This window comes from Alosa alosa, chromosome 8 (genome assembly GCF_017589495.1).
Source record: "Alosa alosa isolate M-15738 ecotype Scorff River chromosome 8, AALO_Geno_1.1, whole genome shotgun sequence".
Lineage (NCBI taxonomy): Eukaryota > Metazoa > Chordata > Actinopteri > Clupeiformes > Clupeidae > Alosa > Alosa alosa.
Window position 1 is genome coordinate 13,410,294 of NC_063196.1, and position 21,656 is coordinate 13,431,949.

Consider the following 21,656-nt stretch of genomic DNA (forward strand, 5'->3'; position numbering starts at 1 on the left):
GTATGTTGTATGTCATGTCTGTGTTGTCTGTGTCTTCTAAATGGACCCGGAGTCTAGCAATAGAGGTGATGATGAAAATTATGCTTACCCTAAATTATACATGTAAATAGCTAGCTTATTATCCTTGTAATCAGATATTGTGAGCTTTTATCTGATGGCACAACAGCACAAAAGCCTGGCCTTCGCCTCCGAGGCTCACTTAACATTACCATGCTTCTCTGGTGCCTCTCACAAGATAGTTTAATTAACTAACTAGAGATAAAAAAAAAAAATGACCTAAAGATTGTCTCTCTCTTTCTCTCTGAAAGATAAAGATGTCAACACAATGAAAGGGCCAAGGGCACAATAATGATTGTGTTAATTAGCCAGTAGGCTAGTTTCAGCCCAACATGTGACATGCGTTCTCTCAGTGTGTTCCCACATTCTCCATTGTGGCAAGCTGTTTTGAAGTTGTGTTAATTGCCTCCTTGCTTATAGGATATTGGGCTCAACGATCAAACATGATACAATGTATGCATAAGTGTGAGTGTAAAAGAAAAACTACATTATTGTATTGCGGCAGCTCAAGAAAGAACTCACTCTGAGATTGATGATGTGTGTGTGTGTGTGTTTGTGAAAGAGGGAGAAAGTGGAAAGAGAGAAAGGACATTCATCAGGTTATGAGCAATTACACTCTTAACATGCAAAATGTCAGTTCTCTGTACACTTAAGACCAACCTCCATCAATGGCACAAAAAGTTAAATTATTCCACTGCAGTTCTATTTCTTCATTGAACCACAGAAATGAACCGCTGTAATGATGATAATGTGAATCATGTAGCAAGAGCCCACAGTATTGTGCCATAAAGAAATAATGATGCCGAAAATGTAGAAAACACACCACCTAACTCACTACCCAAAGCAAATGACAGGGATGTGGAGACTCTCAACCGAGGATCAACACACAGCGAATGCCAAATCCAATTCCCTTCCAAACTGATAATGATTCATACCAATTTACAACAGCCATTGCTGGTTCATACACAATTGTTGAATATTTGAACAAATCAGCAGATATTCTAAAGTTCATCCAAACATAAAGGACCCAAAATAGCTTTTAATTTAATGGGCAGCGATGGTCACGCTGCTTACAGGTCCACCTGGGCAGAGAGAGTACACTGATCATGCAGTGAGTGCATCCCTACCGCGAGTCACCCCCCCAGCCCCACCAGCCTCAGCCTCGGACCACTTGAGCAGCAATTCAATTTGACTCACTTCTGTTAAGGGAGGGGGCGATTTTAACACAATCGGCTGCAAATTTAACAGACAAATAAATGCTGTCACGGTCAAAGGATCGGGTGTCTCGTTTCAGTCCGTAGAGCAGCATGCTCTCGTTCATTCATGCACAAAAAAAGCTCAGGACCTTGAACTGCAAGTCAATTGATCTTTCATGCGAATGGCACTGATTTATTGTATTTACTATGGGGACTGCTTTAGTGTGGAGGGGATTAAAAGTGTGCTAAATGTTTCAAGGTTTCTTTGCGTCAGAATAAAAAGAGAAGGAGACTGCTCCCCTTTCATCAGCAGATGAAAGAAAATCAAAAATGAGGAAAAAACAGAAGCAACAAAGGCTTACTTCCCCCCCCTCATAGCCCTCTTGTATCATAATGTTGTTATTGTTGCTGCTGTGGTCTGTGTGTGTTGTTTGTGTGACTGAGTGAAAGAGAAGAGAGAGAGAGAGAGAAAGAGATATGGTATGTGTGTATGTGTGTGTGTTGTCTGCCCTACAGCTCTCCATGACACACTGCCTCAAACACAGCTGAGAACAGAGGCAGGCAACATACACACACACACACACACACATACACTCACAATTATGAGCAAAAACAAACACAGCCTACTTAACCTCAAAACGCAAAGAAATATCTGAACACCCAACCCGAATTATGACCGCTTCGCTAGCTTTTTTTGTTTTTTTCCCGTCATCTACTTCCTGAATTTTTGGTCAACGATACCCGGGACACCGAAACACTGGAGCACATGAAATTTGGTGGGTATGTAGCCCCACTAGACTTTTATGGAAAAATTTTGTTTCTTCCCCGGGGGCCACTAGAGTGGGGGATGGAGTAAAAGATGGAGACAAATTGAAGTGTGATTTATTTTCGCGGAACGGATGTACAGGACTGAGCGGCGGTCATATTTTGTACCGCTATACGGTACATCTAGTTACATTGGCATCTGCAAAACCAACACAACAGTATGCGCTTCTCCAAAAACACACACTGGTGACCTCCAACCTTCACAGAGGACATCTCCATTTCTCCTCCCCCGTTCTTCCAACCTTCACTGAGGCTATCTCTATTTCTCCATTGGGTCTGTCACAATAATTACGTTATTGACTTATCACACAATATATAAAAATCAATATCAATATATTTATTCAATATCGCCTGACTGTTGTGTACAAATTCACTCCGTTGGTCTTCATCATATTTGTGTCATTTGTATGTTTGTGTTTAAAGAGATGTCCTAAAATATAGCAACTAACCTAACCTAAACAGGTATTAGACCTTACAGTTTTACAGTGATGCATTATTGATGTCTCCACAGCATACTCACAGTTACTTACTGTCTCAGCAGCACAAGCTGTATCACCCAATCACAGTGTTTGAGTTGGGAACAAACAAAACACACTTCCAGGTGGAGATAGATCTGGTAGTTGCATTATTGTGCAGTTACAGTAACATTTGTCTCAGACAATAATATAGTTTATCACAATATTTTCGGAGACAATATATTGTCCAATGAAAATGAGTTATCGTGACAGTCCTGCTCTCCGCTTCTTTTCTTCCAAAGTTCACAGAGGCTATCTCGATGTCTCCCTTTCTTCCCTTGTTTTCTCTTCCCTTCCTCCAGAGAGACTCTTCTCTGATGCACGTGGCCTCCGCCATAAATGTGACAAGACTCTCTGACACATGGTGCTAATGGCTTCGCGGCTGGCACGGCAACATGCTATGGTTACCATTATGGGCTGTTAGGGGAAAGTGTCATGTTGTTAGTGCTCCTACTGGAGAGGGACAGAGAGAGAAAATGATAGAAAGAGAGAAGGACAGAGAGAGGGAGAAAGAGAAAGAGAGAGGGAGAGAGCAACAGAGAGAGAGGGAGAGAGAGAAAGAGAACTGTCAGCTACTGGAACACTTAAAATGTTTCAACTGTAATCATTAAAAACAACAGACAGGATGTTAACCTCACCCTTGCTTAAAAAAGTATAAATCTGCATCTGCTTTTCAGTTCCTTGACAGCTGAAGAAGCCAAGCTAATTCCGTCTTAACCACAAGGGAGATGATGGTATTAACTGTGGTTTTGATTGGAATTTACTTTCAGGAAGATGATTAAAAAAAGAAAAGAAGCTCAACATACAGGCTGTAATCATTTCAATCTGGGAAAGACATGACCTCGAGTCATCTCAAGCACTTTGTAAATGATAGCATATCGATGCCAATTTCAAATATTTAATCAGCCGACATCTACCATCAACATGAAAGATAACAAATGCTTCCTGGGTAAATAAGGAGAACACAAGACAGTTTGACTGAAGACGTGACACTGATCCTGGTAAGCTGTGTGTGTGTGTGTGTGTGTGTGTGTGTTTGTGTGTGTGTGTGTGTCTATGGGTTGTGGTGAGGCGGGCGATGAGGGCACCCTGGCACAAGCTCTTTCTTTGATGCCCCTGTTGGCAGCAAGCTGAGTGGTAAAATGGCGCACATGCCAATCAAAATGGCACTGATTGATGAGGCGGCGTCGAGGCGCTGGTCTCAAAGTGACGAGGACTGACAGCGGAGGTCAGGAGAGGTGAGCCAGCGGAGCGGAGATCACGTCAGAGATTAAGGTAGCGAGACAGGCGCAGAGACAGTTGCATTGCTCCGTGTTAAAAGATCGTAGTCCGCAATCTTTGCCAATGAAATTACACCCTCTCCATTTTGTGCTCTTGAAGAACTGCACTGATTGGCTAGGAATGTTTATGGCTCTGATCAAGCAACTATGGTTCTTTCCCATTTACAGAGCTGGGGCTGGGTACAAACACTAGAGGTTTCTTCAGTGCAAACACTGAATGGACAGCTACAAATCGCTGAATTTGACCAAATGAATTCGGGGAGTAGACCTGAAGAAGAAGGCAAGCAAAACACAAATGTTTGCTCCTAGCAAAAAAAACAATCAGTAAATTATTCCAGAGTGTGCTGTCTATCATGACTTTCTGACTTTCAAGTTTCTGTAACCCACCAGCACCTGATAACCTGAAGTAGCTGTGTACAGGGATTTCTGGGATTTCAACAAAACAACAACACATACAGTAGCCTAGTTAGACACTAAACATGTCTCTCAATGGTCTAAACCCAGTTCATGCGAACTACCCAACACTTGTCCTTTTAGTCAAGTCCCTCCACTCGGTGGCCATATTGCAACGCTTTTTGGGCACTTATCGGGCATCTATTTTGGCAGAAATGCGCGTGCGCAAGGATTCACGACACCAATCTTGCTCCAGCGGCGAGATCACAATAACATGATTGGCACAATGTCTTCACATCACACCACATGATTGGCTCAATGTATTCACATGTTGACGTTTTGCCGCGGAAGGGGTGGGATATGTGTAGACAACTGCCATATTGGCGTTACAATCTAACCCCATGCATTTCTATGGAGGATTTTTTGAGTGCTGTGTCTCCTCATTAGAAAGTCTCTGATTCAGATTCGAAACGACAGGACTCACAAACACTAATGGACCAAATAGGGATGTAACTATGACTAATCAGCCGCCGCTATCACAAAAGACAATGCAAGTGAGAATTTTAAACTCTCCTGTCAGGCGTCCATGATCAAACCAGCCCAAGATAAACAAAAGAAATGAACCCACTCTGGTTCCTCCTCTGGTGCACTAGGGTCAGGAAACCTTACATTTGCACATCAAAGCCGAGAGGGAAGCTGCTTATGTGCCGGAGCCTGAGCTGGAAAAACGTCACGTTCTTCACCGGCTCGGCATCTTTCATATGTACTGTATCTGCTGAGCATCTTTCCCTCCCTCCCTTCTCACGTCTTTCCTCTCACCTTCCATCACACGGTCATATCTCCATCCCTTTCCATCTCTTTCCTGTGTTCCGTCTGCCTTTGAGTCCTGATAGATAACTTCCCCCCGTCTCCTCTCCTTGCCAATGACCTGTCTGCAGCTTCCCCTCTGTTTTTTCTTTACTACTTTCACTCTCGCTTTTCTGAATTCTCTTGGCCCCTTTCTAACACACACACAAAACACCAAACACACACACACACACACACACACACATAACACACGCTACCTTAAGCTGTCTCGTGCCCTCTACTGAAATATGTATATACGAGACACTCACTCTACTGCACACACACACATTGCTCCTCTCTGATATACACATGTGGACAACACCCACTCTCCTACACACACTCTGACTCTGTATGACAGAACACTTATTCTCCTACACACACAGGCACACACACACGCACACACACACACACACACACACACACACACACACTCATGCACATTCTGGCTTGGCCCATCCCTCTCTGGTCTCACCCTCTGTGTTTTGACCTACATAGGCCTGATCCTCACCTCTCTCTCTCACACACCATGGCTGACTGGGTCTCAGGTCTGTCTGATAGATGCCCCAGGATCCCAAAATGCCCTCTGCCTCTTAAGGCAACAAACACACACACACACACACACACACACACACACACTCTCTCTCCTCTATCTATGATCAATGATTAGAGGGAGGAATGATATCTCAGATGTGTTTCCTTGTGTGTGTGTGTGTATAACTGTTTTCAGACATGTCCAAAATGTCAAACGGGTGTCCGACCCTTTGGGTGATTCAGACATGATGCTTACATTGACGGACATTATGTGTGAACGACACCGACGGACATGAACAGAATCTCCGCGTGGTTGAACAGGTTGAACGTGGTTGAACACACACATGAACAGAATCTCTGCATGTTCTTTGCTTTGTTCAGACATGCACTCATTTACATAATGTCCGTCGGAAATACTAGGACGAGAGTAGTGTAAGAGTCGGCTATGTTCGGAGTTCCAAATGTCCGGTGACGTTGTTCAGATATACAGCCCAACTGCTTGATCTCTGCAGAACATGCTGACTTACACCTATATCTGAAAGCAGCTTATGTGTGTGTGTGTGTGTGCCTCCTTGTGTGTGTGTGTGTGTGTGTGTGCATGCATTAAACTGTGAATGCAAAGGTGTGAATATGCTGATGTGAACACTGATGCATGCCTGTGCAGTTACAGAGTGTGTATGTATGTACTTTAGTAAGGCACACTCTATTTGTGCATTTGTGTTTTCAACGCCACGTGAGCGTGTGTGTGTGTGTGTTTGTATATATTTGAATCCTGTCTATTGTAATATGATTTGTGGATTTAAATAAAGAATTAAAATGTGTGTGTGTGTGTGTGTGTGTGTTTGTGTGTTTGTGTGTGTGTGTGTGAATGTGTGTGTGGCATGTGTGTGCGTGTTTGTCTGACAGCTTAGAGTTCACTACCATCATCACTCAGGACACACCTACTCTATCGGTGCCAAATCACTCACCCACCAGCACATGCCAGAGGTGCCAGCCAACAGGTCACATGACGGGGGCATGGAGGGCAGAGATGGACAGAACAGAGCAACCCCTTACAACTGCTGCTGAGAGGGTCCTTTCAGCATGGACACAGTAACACACAAACAGGCACGCGCACAGCCACACACGCACGTACAGTATGCTTGCACGCACACACACACGCACGCACGCACACAAACACACACAGACACATACACACGGGCCAATACATGAACACCTTAACATTTTTAAATACAGCTGAAAAAGAAAAGGAAGAGCACATTTCCTAACACACAACATGACAGTGCAGCTCACTGGAGGATGCTACAGTTGACAGTTGGTTATGTGGCCTTTCTGTCTGTCTCTCTGTCAGTGGTTGTACTGAGAGGGGAGACGTCTCACTAAAGCGTTTCGCACATAGGTGCTGACAGGAGGGCGCCATACTCTGCTTTCGACATCCGGTTACATCCGATTTAGTGTTAATTTTGTCACCTATTTTTAATTTAGTCTTAGTCTTGTGACGAAATGTCCTTTTTAGTCTTTGTCATATTTAGTCATTCAAATATCATTTTTGTTAGTCAAGTTTTAGTCGACTAAAAGTCTGCGTCATTTTAGTCTAGTTTTAGTCAAAAGAAAACTAAAGGTATCTTAGTCTTAGTCAGTTTTAGTCAACACATGTTAGTCTTTTTTTTATAACAAATTATTTCTGATTACCATTTGAGTCAAATAGTGTTTCACACATCTCAATTTTCCAACAATATTGTGTGTCCACAGGGCTACTCGTCTGTTATAATTACTCATTCTGATTTTTTTCAGTCAGTATGTTTACATGCACAGGTAAGTCGAGCTACAGTTATAGCTCGGCTGGGATTTGACCATAGACAGTAAAAAAGATTTGACTGGACCACTGTCATATTCAGAGACCAGTGTTTCTCAAAGTGTGGTCCGGGGATCACTGGTGGTCCGCATGCTATCCCAAGTAGTCCATGAAGCAGACGTGGTAAAATATAATATAGATGAGTTGTTTGCAATATTGAACCAACTTGTATGTAAAAACAGTTCTGCAACACTGTCTATGTAAGATATGCCAGTTTAAATCATACAGTATGAATCCACACAATAAGCAAAGTACAAAGACAATAAGCAAGGTGGTTCAGTGAGTAGGCCTATTGTGTAGACTAATTATAGGCTACTGTTGAAGTAGGTCTAATCTTTTTTTTTTTTAGCTAGGGTTAGTTAAGTGGTCCTGAAACTAAAAAAGTTTGAGAAACACTGTCATAGGCCAAAGTATTAATGTTTTACTCCTTTCGCTAGATGGCGATATATGCTAAAACAACAACACGTTCCCCAAACAGACTCTCCATCTTAGCCATAGCTAACTTGCTAGCGAACTTTCCATATTAGCTTACTTGCTAGCAAACTTTGCATCATCAGTCTAACTAGTTAAATAGTTGACATTACATGATGAACATTTTCGTATGGACATTCTGGGGGATGTTCATTTGTATGAGAGAAGCTTCAACTTCTGGGTATGTAGCATTGTGGCATAAAGCTTAGGTAGTTAGCTTGCTAACTCTGCCACAGGGTTGCAGCAACAGCACGTAGACTAGCCTACAGGAAAGCTGTTGCGTATGAACTCATTCGGAATATTTTGAAAACATAACAGCTAGATATTCTGTCTTCTCATTTTGTAGAAGAAAATGAGAGATTTTATCTTAGTTTTTATTTCATGCAAAACATTTTAGTCTCGTCTTTTTTCGTCAACAATAATGCATCTTAAGATAGTCTTAGTCAGTGTTTCAGGACATTACTGCCGTCTCGTCATCATCTCGTCTTAGTCATGAAAAAAAAGGTCATTGACGAACATATTTCCTCTCGTCTCATCTGACTAAATTAACACTAATCCGATTTCATTGTTTTCAATACAAGCCCGCACACCAGCATCAAAATTTGCCACCGCCAACGCATCAATTACGATTCAGCACTATTTTTGTCGGCCCCACTCAATGAAATCCATTGTTTATCCAGTGCTTGTCAGTTAAAAAATGTTGGCGCTGATGTGCGTGACAAGCGACAGCACAGTCATGTCAGCCCATTTGTGGAGCACTTCACTCCTTCTCAGTGATGCCTCCCCGGCTGCCTGGCTAAGCACATCCACCTCTGCGTTCAAACTCCAGCAGAGGCACAAGGCCTGCACTTGGCTTTTGTGACAAGGGGGAAGCATGGGTGGGCATCTCTGACTCATTGTTACGATTTGTAATAAAATCCCCCCTTGAACTTCTCCATCGGACTCAAGTAGGTGAGTTTATGGGAGTGAACAGGTGTTTTTCAATGTGGGATTACGGAGATTGTGTCCTTTTGGGCTAGAACTTGCACCTGAATAGGAAATTGCAGCCCTCTATAAAACACTGTCATAAAAACTAACTAAGGTGTCTAAGTCATTTTAATAAACCAGGAAGTAGTTTATGTGCAAGCTTGCCTGATGCTCACCATGGCAACTGAGGTCTGTTTACAAAAGGGAAATTTAGCAATCAAATCCATAATGTCACTTCATTTATGTGGTGCCTTCATGTTTGCTTAGTGTAAATATGTTTTTCATAACTAAATAAATAAATAAATAACAACCAGATAAGTATATTAAGCTAATGTTCTTTACTTATCACAATCTTTCACTGTATATGTCACCTGCTTCAAGGTTACAAACAATGCATTTGGATGACAAAATGAAACAACATAGTATCTGGGAAGCAGCACTATGCAAAATGGCCCTCGTTTTAGAATTCAACAGCACTGCGATTTAAAATGTGACACCTACTACAGGAAGTTGGTGCTAGTGTAGTTTATATGCAGTAAGGAGTGATTTTGTCCAAATGTAGGCCACCATTTTCTGTTTTTGTTCTTTTGCTTTGCCATCTATTCACTCGTCACCCTCTCTCTCTCTTCTCTCTGTCTGTCCCAACTCAACTCTTTCTAATGTTTCCCTTGCTGTTTTCTATCCTTTTCTTTCACTTCTGTTTTTTTTTGTGTCCTCTTACTTCCCTTGTGGTCCCCCTCCTTCTCCGAGTCCGTCTTTTCTCCAAACTATTTCCTGTGTATCTGTCTGTTCTCTGCTCTCTCCTTCACAAGTCCTCTATCCCTTCCAAGGCCTTAGTCATTCTCTTCCATTTCTCTTTTGGTCTCAATTTCCTCCCCATCATGCCCTGACCGTCCTGTCCTTTTTCACTGTTGGCAGTGAACAAATTCAATCCAGTTTGATTGATTTTTTTCCCAACAAGGGTGTCTTTTTGATTTTATGGACTTACTATAGTTGAGGAAACTACTTTCAATGGGCACACCTGTGCTAACCAAAGGGGTCATCCAAAAGCGCTCACCTTTTTATTCTGACTTATTGATTCCACCTGAATTGTCCAGTTCACCAACCGCTTGTATTTATCATCCAACTCCATGTTAACATCAAACACTGAAACACTGACAACTCAGTTAAAAAAGAAACTCAAGGACTCTAAGACCATACAGGCTCACCCAAAAGAGTCTTTCTTTACTCTGACATATTCCACCTTCGGTTTTACATAGCTCGAGTTGCTACAGCCAGGCAGCTACAGCGCTACACTCTGGGGGCATGTACTGTACATGGGAGCTCACAGACATGCCCCCAGAGTGTAGCGTTTTTTTTTTATACCGTACTCGGTGACCTCGAGAAAAAGAGATCTGTGTGAAAACTCACCAGATTTCTCCTTTAACAACAAACACTGAAATGCAGTGAAGTATATACTGTATAAATAAAACTCAACTTAAGAACTCATAAGAACTTAAGAAACTCCAGTGTCTTGCCAGTGGGGAAACAATGGGGCACTTATTATGGCGCTTGTCTGTGTCAATTGGAGTGAAGCCTGGTGTGGGAATGGGAACTGTCAACACGGATCACTGAGGCTGCCTTGTGCAGGAGACTGGCCATGGCAGGCCGCGGGGACCTGGGGCGGTGGCACAGTGATGGGCACGCTCCTCAGAAGCGTCTCATCACCCCTCAGAGAAGCCCTCGCTGCTGCCAACCAAAGATCTCTGTGTGCACTCTCCAAAAATCAAAATCACACACACACACACACACACACGCCTGTACGTGTGTTTACACCAACAGAAATACACACTTACATGCATCCAACAAGCAAAACATCTCTGTGTGCAACCTCCAAACATACCCCCCCCTTCCCACATACATATGCTTACACTGACAACCCCCACATTGACAACCACCACACTGCCAACAAAAGATGTATGGGTGCACTGCCCAAAACATCCCTCTTACCCACACACACACACACACAGACATACTGTAAAGGCTTAAACAGGCACAAACAACATTCTGCCAACTGAAAATCTGAGTATGCACTATCAAACGCACACACACACACACACACACACATACTTCTAAAGTACACACACAAATACAATAGACAGAGAGAGACTCCAACCCCCTTCCATCGCCACCTGAATTGGAAGATAGCCCCTCGTCACACATGGACAAAGCATCGTCTAGGGGCCATTACGGCAGCAGAACATGGCGGGGACCATGCAAGGCCATTATGAGTACAAGAAGAAAAGACATGTGCGGCCTGTTCCTTACACAGCCAAATGGCTCCAAAGGTCATCGGGTGCCTCTACCTCACATCCACTCTGGGCCACACTGCGCCATTATTGTAGAACACAGGGGGATAAAGACTTTAAAAGCAACACAAAAGGGGAAGACTATGACTTTTATCAGTTGGAAAGAGGATGCAACGTCTATTTCTGGATCCTTTTTTTCTCTCCCTCTCTCTCCTTCCTTGTGTCGCAAGAGCCACAGCAGAGAGAGAGAGAAAGAAAGAAAGAGAGAGAGAGAGAAAGAAAGAGAGAGGGTTTGGAGGGGGTCTTGTTCTCCATAAAAGGCCTACATTCGCTCTTGGCTATCAGGCAGAAAAGACGGCATTACTCAAGGGACAAAAAGAACTAGGGCACAGCAGGGTTCTGAGGATGGACGGCTGCACTTATCACCACAGGGGCAGATCTAAGCGTCGGGGACCACTATCTACACCCAGTTGTTGATTACAGTGCTCCACCACCACCACCACCAGCAGCAGCAGCAGCAGCAGCGGACGGACGTCCAACTCCTCAGGCCAGAGATGGTGTGCAACGGCACGCTGCGCCACTCGTCTTGCAAAACTCATCAGAGACCGCTACGTGGCATGCTGTGCCACTTTCTGCTGAACCGCTTGCAATCTTTGATTACAGAGTGCCACTGGCTGTAACGGCCCTCTTGAGTCATATAACGCTATGGCGAGCTCGGCCAGTCTTTCCTGATATGCACGGTTTCAGTTCCTCCTTCATATGTGTTGCATTCGAGCCCAAATCTATGAGCTCCTGTCATTAAGATTAAGACAGCAGAGACATGATACATAACTGGTGGCCAAAAAAGTTTCCCTCAAGCTAGCAAGCCATCACCAGGAAGTAGAGCTGGGTTATGGTGCTGCCTAGGTGCCTGCTTTACCATGGAAACTAGGTTTTGACACATTAGGCTAAAAGCCCTAACTGATGGATTGTCTGTCTGGATGGCTCAAGACTTCCAAAAATACCACCACATACAAGGAAACTGGAGTCGAGACAAGTGACAACTTCCTCCTTTTTTCATGTACCCTTGTCTATATAAATTCCCTTTCCTCTCATGTCTCTATCCTCCTGACAGCAACCAAGGGAGGAACCAATGTGCATTCAATCCTTCAGAACTATCTCATCTGAGGGGATCTGGTGCCATCAAAGATTTCTTCCAACAAACATCAAAGGCCGACGGGAGGTCAGCTGTAGTCCTGCATCATCTCTGGCTCGCTCAAAGCTGTCTGCTGGCGTGCGGCATGTCGGGGAGAAATCCGTCAAAAGCCACTCTCGGATGAAAAATGCCATCAAAATGTCATTGGCGCACGAGGACTCTTCTGACCCTCCTCAGACCACACACACATGGATAGATACACACACACACACAAGCATGGATAGATACACACACGCACACACAAGTACTGTATGGATAGATATACACACACACATAAGGCACACAGACACACACACACGAGTGAAAAAAGTTTTCTTGAAGTATGTAAATATAGCAGCACAATGTCAGTACAAAAAAAGGAACTACCTCCCCAAACACTGAACAGTGAACTAAGTTAACTTTCACACCCTACTGAATGAATACAGCAACAGAGAATAGCACAACGGAGAACAATAGAGAACAACACACACACACACAGAAAGACACACGCACACAGACACCTAGAGAGTGGGCAGTATACCTGTCCTGTCTTTCTGACCTGCATGACCCTCCCGGGGGCTAAACTCCCCTCCCAGGCTACTGCCCTCTTGCTCTGGCTGGTTCTATTGATTGCATTGTGCAGCACAGCCAGCCATTGTTTCCCATCCAACCCGACGGTGCCCACAGAGCCATGCCTGTCCTGTTCTACACTCTCACACACACACTAACACACACACCATCCCCTCTGCTGCAGTGTCACTGCTGATGCACAGGCACACAACCACATACACACACATACACACCAACAAACACACACACACACACACACACCAACACACACTCACACACACACACACCTACACACACTCACACACATACGCAAAACTTTCATTGTCTTCCTCAAACTCCACAAGGACGCCTCCGTCTGCAACCACGAGGCCCCGGCGGGCTCTGCTGCTCCTACATCGTCCTTCAGGAACTTTTCTCCTCTTCCTTCCTTCATCTGTCTGTTTGTTTGTTTGTTTGTTCCTTGATCTAATCCCTTCCGAGAGTTATGCTTGAGGGGGTGTAGATATGTTTGGTCTTTTTGGTGCTGGGGTGCTGCCCAGGCAACAACAGACTCGACAAACAATGCAGGGGAGCTGCTCTGTATGACTTTGGTTTAAAACGTTTTTGTTTGTTTGCAGGTACAACGGAATGAACACTGAAGACACCAACCTGGATGCATGGCCAACCAAAAGATGCACTGAATGCTAGTTCCACATTCCAATTTTAGATGGAACTTTACAATGCTAAAACTCTAGACAAAAAAAAACACCACAACAGAAAGCAATAGCCAGAATTAGCTGTAGTAAGCATTTTGTTCTGTGCTAAATGTATGTGGTTTGGTGGGAGTTTATGTGGCCTATTTGTATGATGGATGGGGGAGCCTTAGCCACTGCTTGTAGAATTTTGAACATAAATGGGTCAGCATGAGGGTTGCCTTCATATGAACATGTCAATACTATTTTGTATCCCTCTAACACCTGCACAGCCTTGCCTGTCAAGGTTATATCATTGTCAAAACTACAATACCCAGCCACAAGCACTGGTATTTTAAAAATATTTAAGAAAACAGAACATGATTGTACAAAAGGCTTGGAACAGCAAATAATTTCACCGACAATATTTATTTTCAGCAGGTAATGAATCAATATGGATACAGAGATGATTCCCCTGTGGCGCTGAGTGGAACAGTTCCCTTTCGACAGAGACAGACTGGCTTGTATAAACGTGGGCACAGAGAATTAATGCTTAGCCCCAGCGCACCCCCGCAGCACCGTCAGTGCGTTCCCTTCTTTTAACTCATTTACATCACTCGGGTGTTTAATGACTTCATCAGCCGCGAACAGGCCTGTAGCGAAAGTGGTGGGAGGGGCAGTCAAACAGTAGCATCGTCAGTGGCGGGGAAACAGGCGGTGGGCGCACACCTGTTGATCTGCGTCCACCGAGGATATCAAGAGAAAAGATGCTGCCTAATATGACAGAAAACTACTTTGTCCAAGCTAGGCCCATTTACAACAAGAGATTAGCCTATCAAAGCATTGTTATTGTTAGAAGAGATTAACACTAAAAGCTTGTTTATTATGTAATGTATATATTTAAATTCGTGGGAGAGGCCAACTGGTGGAGAGGTGATATGACTGCATGTGTGAGTGAGAAATAGGCTACTGATCAACAAAAGCTGAAGTCGCAAGGGGCTTAATCATAGACACGAAGCAATGTCTGCAAATGAAGTCTCATTACCACATAGCCTACTCTTCAAGAGATAGCAGGATGTGGGTCTGTGGAGAGAGTAAGCATAAATTACGTTATCTGTCCCTAAAATAAATGGGTGTTTACTTATTCATGTGTGGATTTGGATACTTACTCAATCAATTCGCGTCGTCTGCAAGGCCTCAGTTTATTAGATAACATTAATGATTCATTAGTTGTCCGAAGGCGTCGAGTTTGCCATTCTCGCAACCCGCAGCTTCTCTCCCGCGATAAGGAGTCGGTCCCTGTGCCAACCGCATTCGTTAGAAGAGCTCATTACCGATTCACCGCGACAGTAAAAATCTAACGGCTGTCCTCTTACAAAACAGATGGGACGCTGCGGCAACTAACCGCACTGCAAGCTTGAAGAAATGTCATATAGACCAACCAAGAATAAAAAAAAAAACATGAAAACACTGACAGCGGAGATAAACAACCGACTGATTGTGAGAACTTCAATTATGGGTAGGCTGATGATCTTTCACTTGTCCAAAGCCAAATAGGGACTATTGGCCCCTAATCTAACGGACCACCAGCACGTCCAAAGCATTTGCCTGTTTAGCTTTTAACCCTGTTGTAAAGCGTCTCTCAGCAGGCTCTTTCAAAGACATGTCAACAAATGTTTCAGATTATCGTGGCCTTGAGCGTATATGGGAAAGGGGCGAGCATCAAAGAAAGTGTAGCCTACCAACAGACAGCTGCCTGAAGACAGTAGTGCTCTCGGTAGCCTATGCCTCTCTCTCTCTCACACACACACACTGTCGCCCAAAACCTCCAGGGAAAATGCACTGTTACTCGATAATGGTTAAATAGCTGGTGTGATATGCTCAGTTTAGGGAGCACATGAGCTCTACGCTTGATGCTCTTACAGGCTTGGAAGAAAAATGGTCATTGATGGCGAACCGATTAAAAAAAGTATCGGCGGCTAGATTAAGAAGAGCCGTTTATGTTTGCTGTCGCATTAAATCCCTATCCTGTAGTCGATGTAAGATGCATCACTATGTTTCATAACCCTGTTTGCGTTCTCCAGCCTAAATGAACTGACTTCAGCTCTTGCTTATACATACCAGCGTGCCATATCCAACAGTGTAATGCAAAACAAGACCATTTCTCATATTTGGAAACCATCAAAGATTAAATGTCAACCGATATCCAGTCTAATTTGTTAATTTACGCATGTAACCTGAATAGTGTAAGTCTAACCTATCCATCCAATGTTCTCTTAACACAACACTACTGTAAAAGTAGAGTTCGCCTGAAGTGTCTGTAGACACTGGAAGCAGCTACATAAAAACACTGAGCGCATCACAGCCCTACAATAACACAGTGCAGGCTCCGCGTGTCTACCAGCGGGCAGCTATCAGCTTTGTGCATCATGACCGCTATTTTGACATCGTGATCTCTGCAGCGACGCAGCAGGCAACAGGCCGGTGGATTGGACATTGGTTCCCGTATCAGGGCATTGTCTTGTCTGGTTGAACACAAAACACTGGTTATAGGAGGCAGTATACTCCCAACCTACCTTGCATCAGCGCGTTGCTGCTCCGCAGGATGGCCGGGCCCCGGTGAAGTTCAGCAAGATGCTCCGGCGCCAGAATAGCATTGAAAATAAACCTGTCGAGGGGCGGAAACAGGAATTGGGACTGAGCATATGTGGTCGCTGATGATGCTTACTAGCAGCCTGTTATACTGAGTAGACACGGCGAGAGCTGTAGTGCGCATGCCAGTGTCAGACTGCCGTGCTGCTGCAGCCGCTGTGATCGCCGGTTGGTGCTTTGCCTTGGCAGCGGGCGCTGTGCGCGTGTCACCCCGCAGTGACACTTATCTCCCCGGCTGCGATGTGTCGGCTGAACATAATGAACACTCCGCCTCTAAGTTACGGGAGTCCACTAGAGCCAATGAATCTTAATTTAAACACGTTGTTTTTAGTGTTGTATAGGCTTTACTTATTCTTTCTAAACTGTAATAAATTGTAGAAGTAATGTTTTTGTGGCTTACAAAACCTAATTATATTTCAAATGGTCAGTTAATGAATTGTACAGCTTCTACCTGCCCATTTGGTTTAAGCTCATACAATCGCCTATCACAAATATCACGCAGGTAAATCGTTTCCAATTGCAGGCTATGGCCGTTTATTTCGCAATGACCTGGGCCACCTGTCCAAGTCAACAGCGGGAAGTGGGATCATGTCTGCAAATCCTTTCTTGAGTACTGGGCACATCAATAACTAATAATAAATAATTATCAGTAATAGTTGTTTGTGATCTGTGAACTAGTGTTCGTCATCGATCAGCACATCGCAGTTGCTAATTCTTGACTCACGAATCTTCAGTAAGTAAAGGCAAGGGAATGAACATCAAAGGCGTTTTGTCCCACAACTGGCCCCAGATTAATGCCACAATCACAGGTCCTGACTATCACCAGAATCACTCAATGCTGATTCTACACAGCGCAGTGAGGAAGTGCTGCCCCCTAGTGTCAGATATACAGTAGAACCTCATGTAAGCGACTGCATGAAACATGAGGGGCCCCATCATGCACCGTGCAGGGTGGCGCAAAGCGCGACACAAGGCTTATTTTTATCTTACACCCAATAAAGTGAGGAATTTTACGCTATGCGCTCCACTTTCATTAAACCTTGCGCCCAAAGTGTGGCAATTAACAACATAAGGTGTGGTCTGGAGCATGATCCTAAAAATCATTACGCCACCAAGAAAAATAAGGCCCGAGGTAGCCTCTCAATTCCTCCTCTTGTTCTTTTGCTCCCCGGCATTGATTCTGTATTGACAATTATTGACTATGAAAATCAGAAGATGGGGCAAACCTAACTACAGTAACAAATGGCTTTTTCATCTCAAAGTAGACTAAAGATGACAGGTACACACAAAAGTTACAAATCCATACAGCAAACAATATCCATAAAACAACCATGTTCAATTAAAAGGTTTGAATCATTCTTTCATTAATATTTCTCCCCCTCGCTCGGTCTGAAGCTCTTTTCCTTTTCTTTGCGTCTTCCGTCAAGGGTTTTCGCTGCTTCTTCACTGGCTCTGCCATTATACACACGTTTGCAACAATCTCTAGCGTTTCGTTAGCCTGCCTCTGTGCTGTAAACTGATCCTGCTTCGGTCAGCGGGTAGGATACACCGAACTTACAAGTGGGATATTCTTCCTACAGGCAGTAGGGGCGGGCGAGAGAGCCTTCATTCGCCCCATAATGAGTCATTTAACCATATACCGACTTATGAAGATGATTAATTAACACGAAAACGTTGCCTGGTGTCCCTTTAACTTAAGTAGTTTCAATTTCAACTCCAATAGTCAGCATTCCCCGCTAGCCTACTGTCTAAAGATATAACTGCAACACACATGGGCAGCCGTGGCCTACTGGTTAGCGCTTCGGATGCCGATTCGAACCCCGACCAGTAGGCCACGGCTGAAGTGCCCTTGCACCTAACCCCTCACATCCCTGAGCGCCGCTGTTGTTGCAGGCAGTGGAGGCACTCACTGCGCCGGAATTAGTGTGTGCTTCACCTCACTGCGTGCTGAGTGTGTTTCACTAATTCACGGATTGGAATAAATGCAGAGACCAAATTTAGTATATACTTATACTTACTATACAAGACTCTGCCAAAGTCGGCACCTTGTATTTTATATTTGCTATAGTAATGCTATAAGGACCATGTGTTAATTTCTCACTAACTTTATTAGAATATACAGAGAATATAGAAGATATATTCACACAGTATTTAAAAACACATACAATGTATCTTCTGTTCTGGTTTCAATCCAATTTCAGTCTTAAGCTACCACTGAATTTGTTGTTCTGGCCGTGTTTTAATGATCAAATTGCACAAGGGGGAAGCTGTTGACGGGGCTGTAGTTCCCCACCCTGGCCGCTGACAGACATGCCTATAGCCTAGGGTTTCTCAACGGGGGCGGTACCGCCCCCTGGGGTGCGTTCGTACAACCTAGGGGGGCGCTGGCAACAAAGTTTTTACATTTTAAACTTTCATGGTTTTCGCATATTTTTGGTGCAAAAATAGGCTACCTGAAATAAATAAGCTATTTTCATTCATGGGTTTCTAACCCCTCTACCGTCCCAGCTACATTTTACTGGTTATCTATGCTCAGCGATCATACAGTGCAGTTCGGGCATGCAGACGCCCGGACTCACGTCCCCCAGCCCCAGCCCCAAGTTGGTGGCGTCTTATAATATTGCTTTATTAATTGCCAAGTCTGGCTTACCGTTCACTGTGAGTCTCTGGTAATTCCGGCAATAAAAGGGCCTCCAGATCTCCACTGTCCACACATTTTCTTATAGTTCCAAAAGAAACCAAAACACCACCGAAATGGGCTCGTTTTTTTATTTAAGCAATATAGCATGAGTGTGAGTGGCCTATAGCCTACCCAGGGTTGTAGTTTTTTTTTTTTTTTGTGTGTGTGTGTGGGGGCAGAGGATCAAAGTAAGGTCAGGGGGGCGTTTGCTCAAAAAAGGTTGAGAACCACTGCTATAGCCTGTCAGAAGCTGCTGGCAGATCCAGCTGTGATGAGGACCTCGAGATCCGCTGCTGACCTCACCGTGCCTCCCCACATGCTGACCCTATATGTGCCAAGAACACCTTGGCAGGGCACAAGATAGAGCCTTCCCAAAATGTACTGTATGCCTACTGGATGTTCCTGATGACCCTCTTCATTAGTATAAGTATATATACTCTTTTGATACTGTGAGGGAAATTCTGCATTTATGTCTCTTTCTCATTTATGGTCTGCATTTATCCCAGCAACCCTCCGGTTACAAGTTCAAAGTGCTAACCAGTAGGCCACAGCTGCCCCCATTGTATGCCAAGATGGGAACACGGCCTCAATTGACGAGTTTGAAAACGTTCCCTCCCCTTCCGCTATTTGGCCAAGATGACGTCCGTTGAGGGCGAAAAGTGTCCAGCGTTCCACACTTAGCTTTTTGACCGCTATGAGTGCACCATCCGGGGACTTGCAGCAACCCTTCGTGTCGTTGGAATTTTCAGTGTGAACACCCTCATGCACTCAAATTAGGTATTGTAAGTGCAGAAGTACGCGATTGTAGACACAGTCAAAGTGTCGTCATCTCCTTCACACTTCAGATACCAATTCGTCCGAGCCAGAACCAGAACCTACTGGCTCCATCAATAGCTTCCCTACTGCAACTTACTGGTCATTAGAACACTGAAAACAACATTGAAAACAATACATCTAAATGGTGGCCTAAGATCTGAAAAAGAACCAGACATATAGATTTTTGTATTTTTCATATCTCCTATATTTTCTGTCTCTATTCTAATAAAGAGAATGACGAATAAATAAATAGATGTGGTCATACATTGCTAAAACAACCAAATCTAATGGGTGACGACTTTTGCACAGTGCTGTGGGTAATATACTTTTCCCCCCTGAAAATTACTAGTGTAAACCAACCATTTAAATAAAAATGTCAACCCACGAGAGGGTAAATGCAAGACACAACACTCTTACCAGATAAGGGCAATTGTAAATGTGTTTGGGGACTCTTCTGAGTGTATACAGTATATTTCTCACTGTTTTTCATACCTAAGCAACATTTTTTTCCCTGTGTGATCCAGGTATAATTTCAGTATATACAAATATACAGGCAAATTGTTCTCTCCTTTACAGCAGGGGTTTTCAACTGATTGTGCACCAGGGACCACCATTCTGACTAATTATGTAACGCCAGGACCACCACTGAATAAAAATAGATTCCCACATTGCAACTACTGGTACATTACTGAATCTACATGTATGGTCAGGGACCAGCAGCAATGTCCTCACGGACCACTGGTTGAAAACCCCTGCTGTACAGCACAGTGCTTGTGCAATTTGTCCCAAAGGGGTTGAAGAATCTTCATCAAACGTTGCAGTTAATCACTACAAAGGTTAGATGGATTGATTAGCTACTCAAAATGATGGGGCCAAAGGTCAAGGTCACATGGGGTCTTGCATGTAATATAGTGCTTGTGTGTTATCTATCAGAGGGCTGGACAACATTGCATATTCCAGCACAACTGCACTGACTAGGTACTCAATGTTGTTGGGTCAAAGGTCAAGGTTGCTGGGTCAAAGGTCAAGCCGGTGACATGTGCTCAGAGGTGAAAGTCTAGTTTGTTCCAGGGCTTACAGTCTCACTGAGCCATTAAGTAAAAAGCAAATAAGCATCAACCAGAAACATGTTGATGCCGACATGTTAAAAAATCTTTGTTGCAGTGGTGTATCCCATCGTTAATTACTTTCTATTGTGTAGATCTATGTTTTTAGTGTAAAGAACATAAATTAACATTAAAACTTCCTCACCCATTTCATGACACAATTTTCTTTCTGTTATATGATTTTCTCTAATGTAAATAATAATGGTTGTTTTGAGATATTGTATGTCCTTATGTCTACAGATATTTTGTGTCAGTGTATTGTTGTGCATTTATGGTTTTCATTGTCTAAGGTTATGTTTAAGGCTATGTTTAAATAAATGAAAGCTTCGGTGTAAGTTCTACCAGGAAGACTCTAATACTACGTCACTCATTCTTTCATTACACCTGAGCCCTGACCAATCAGCTGTCTCCACCCATCCCAAAATGTGGCTCCTGTTCAATACACCAATTACTGCTTAATACACTACTTACCAATATGACAAGATGCTGCCCTCCAAACAAAGGCACTACACCTAAAATATTTGTTTAATAGCCAACTAAATTCTATTCTAATAGGTCTCTATTTTACTAGACGAGAGTGGTCCTGACAGAAAACCAGAGGTGTGTTCAAATTAGGCAAACATTGGCAAACATTTTTGGTGAATGTTTTCTCTAAACAGTTAAATTTGAATCTATTACGTCCCACGCCTAGCTCCACTGTATGTTTGCATAGAACTACCTCCTCAGACTGTTTGCAAGTGTTTGCAAACGTTCGCCCAAAATCC

General features: G+C 43.7%; 1 protein-coding gene across 2 annotated transcripts in view; it reads right to left on the reverse strand.

Moving 5' to 3' along the window:
• Window positions 1–16,432, reverse strand: part of fut8b (fucosyltransferase 8b (alpha (1,6) fucosyltransferase)) — a 130,140-nt gene extending 113,708 nt beyond the window's left edge. For both annotated transcript variants that reach the window (XM_048251140.1, XM_048251141.1), the window contains exon 1: window positions 16,215–16,432. The gene's annotated coding sequence lies outside the window, so the exon portion shown is untranslated. The remainder of the gene's footprint in view (window positions 1–16,214) is intronic.
• Between the last annotated feature and the right edge of the window lie 5,224 nt (window positions 16,433–21,656).